At 44.3% G+C, this 3,145-nt stretch overlaps 1 pseudogene; it reads right to left on the bottom strand.

Moving 5' to 3' along the window:
- Positions 1–554: 554 nt before the first annotated feature.
- LOC147607577 (uncharacterized) lies at positions 555–961 on the bottom strand (annotated as a pseudogene).
- Between the last annotated feature and the right edge of the window lie 2,184 nt (positions 962–3,145).

Below are 3,145 nucleotides of genomic sequence, written 5' to 3'. Positions count from 1 at the left end.
TGAGTGGATTAAGTTAACTCTAAAGTCGCCTTACACTTGGTTGGAAAATAAATGAAATTTTGTATAAGTGTTCACGGATTAAGTGGATTAAGCTAACTCTAAAGTTGCCTTACACTTGGTTGAAAAATACAAAAGAATATGATAACTTTATTTCAACCAATCATCTTTGATGTGCCTGCTGTCCCTAAGAACTCTGTTGGAGCTGGCTGCAAAATAAGGGCCTTTACAGACCAAAGCGTGCGCCCGCCAAGCTAAACTTTTTTTCTCTTGGCAGGCATAAGAGCTTCTTTACACACCAAATGTGCCCGCCATAGCCCATCGGTTGGCTACGTGTCGTGAGGTGTTGGGTTCAAGTCCCACCATCTACCTTTTCATTAAAGGCTACAAAGGGAAAAGAGCCCGCCCACGGCCTTGGGCAGGGGGTCTTGGCTGCCCAGCGTTGTCCATCCCACCAAAAAGTCGGGCTAGCTATAGAAGAAGGCTGGCGGCGCACATTGCCCCCCGTATTTAAAGACCCTAAAACTGGGAACCAGCCCAACAGACTTATAGCAACTATCGCGAGTACTCTTCTCATCGCAACCTCATTTTGCAAACAATCTAGAACTCTGTTGGAGCTGGCAGCAAACTTCAAGTTATTTTTGTAAATAGCCCTTATCAGGGTTAGTATGCGTCAGAGTTAGGGTTTGATCGATACTATCCCCCCTCGGCATTTCCAGAGGAAGGTGCAGATGGCTTGATCACGCTTGGCGGCGAGTGTGCGGGGGATGGGGAGGCCGTACTCCTCCTGCAAGCGGTCGAGCTTCCACTCGGGCATGGCCTCGTAGTCCGCCTGGCTGTAAGGGCCCATGGGTAGTGCAGAGGCATCTGGAACACGCACGGACCGGCCGGTTCTTCCCCAGTGTGGACGGGTAGAGCACCGGCCCCTGGCACAGGTGCGGAGAAGAGCATGTAGATTACCCTCAGGTAGGTCTAGTTTATAAGCCACACCACCTATTTTCTTAAGAAGAATCCTCATGATGATGGGCATGGAGATCTTGCGAACGTCCCTCAACTTTGGTGTTGACTTTTTGTATCCATGTGAACAACTAGTAACCAGTGATCATAGAGTGATGGCAAGGGCTGCAGCCCTTCATGACACTAAGGAAGGGCGGGTGGGACTAGAAGTGCGGAGAAAGAGAACTAGAATAGTGAAACAGAATTGAACATATTCCAAAACCGGACGTTCGCAAGATATTCATGCCCATCATTGTGAGGATTCTTCTTATCTCATGAGGATATCTCTCTCTCACACACACTCACGCACACACACAAAAGTCCGCCAATTGTTTTCATATGAGACATAGACATGAAAAGGTTTGGTCGAATTTCATATGGGCCAAATGCAATGTATATTCTATTTTTGAAATGACAAGGTTCGCTCAGTCTTTATCTTGCTCGTTCTTGCCCGCTCGTTGTTTGGTATACCTCGCATGAAGAACAGGCTTGAGTTTGAATAGGAATTGTTGATATACAGTCAAAAAGTGATGCTACCATCATAGGGTTTTTCTGGGGTTAGAGGAGGTTGGATGTCCATTGATCCATAGAAATAGGGGAGTGCAAGGGACTGCCTCCATCTCTCCAAAGAGGTTACTACTGTTGGTTTAGGCTTCCTTTGATTCACAAAGACTCTAATGATATCATTTGGGTTGGAAGATTCTTTTGAAATAGGTGATTTGTCATTCTCATTCTCGTGTATCTTGTATCTATATATCTCTTGCATTTATATATCTCTGACTTGTGTGGTGTTTGCTGTTGTTATAGAGGCCATCACCAAGAGGCCTCACGTATTTTGGTGCCCCCACTCAGGAATGGAGAGCTTTTGTTAAGAGCTTTGACTAGTAGGTTTGAATCCACCTCGTGATCAACTCAAAACCAATGGCTGGATTGGATATGAAGTTTTCAGAGGTGAGAAGAGTGAAGATGTCACTCAGTTCCTGAGGAAGATTGAGCTGGTTTCTCTGAACAACAATAGGGTTGATGATGCTTACAAGTTGAAAATAGTGGGTTTGCTATTAGAAGATGCAACTACGGAAGTGGTTTGAGGATGAAGCCACAGATGCTGAAAGAGGAAGCAAGGATGGGTTGAGAGAAGCTATAAGAAAAAGATATGGGAAGCCAGATAGTCCTAAAGACCTATGGAGGGAGCTTAGTAGATTGAACCAGGGAGAGGATGAAGAGATGTCAAATTTTGCGGGTAGATTTGAAGGTTTCTGGGGAAGGATTCTAAGAGCCTTGGGGGAAAATTAGGTTCCTCGTGACTTTCTGAAGTAGGATAAGTTTGTTGAAATGTTGCATGGGAGTCTCAAGGAGGAGGAGCTGAAAGATCCAAGTACATTTGCTGAGGCTATGGGGGTGGCAGATGAGTAGTGGAGAAAGAAGATGAAGAAGCATGAGGGAAGCAGGCATGCTTTTGGTGACAACCTTGCCTATGAATACGCATATGCAGATGGAAGATCATGTGGAAGTCCCAAGGATTGTCACTAAAGGACAAAGTGAGCTGAAGTTTGAATCTGGATATGTTAGAGATGCTTGGAATTGATTGGAATCAAGAACAACCCAAAGGTCAAATTCACCATGTGAATCTGCTGGAAACAGCCCATGAAGAATTACGTGAAGCTAATGTTTTGGGTAGAAGGAGAGTGGGCTATTATGCTGACCTTACTCAGATCTTCAAATGAAGCTACAGGTGTGACCAGTGAAAAGATAAACCTTAATGTTTGTGTGATAGGGTCTTCAAATGGATTACATGATGAAATAGATTTGGATTAGAGCCTGTTGGGGTCAGTAGTAGAAGGCCCATGTGCTGATATTTATAGGATTATCGAACAGATTTGGAATAGATTTGGATCAGATCAAATGGATTAGATGATGAAACTGGTTTGGATCAAAGCTTGTTGGAGTCAGTAGTAGAAGGCCCATGTGCTGATATTTATAGGATTATGGAGCTGAATGCTAAGATGCCTTCTAAGAGAGCTAATACATATCTGGAGGATGGTATTGTGGGACAACAATCTGGATGTGTACTACAGGTAACAAGGAATTCAGTAGACGTTGTAGATGATGCTCAAGCTAGGCTAGAAGATGCTTCTCCATGTTTTGTTACTAC

Source organism: Cibotium barometz, chromosome 55, assembly GCF_041138505.1.
Source record: "Cibotium barometz isolate CiBa-2024 chromosome 55, ASM4113850v1, whole genome shotgun sequence".
Lineage (NCBI taxonomy): Eukaryota > Viridiplantae > Streptophyta > Polypodiopsida > Cyatheales > Cibotiaceae > Cibotium > Cibotium barometz.
The sequence above is the reverse complement of the archived record's forward strand: the minus strand, read 5'-3'. Positions and strand labels throughout refer to the sequence as shown.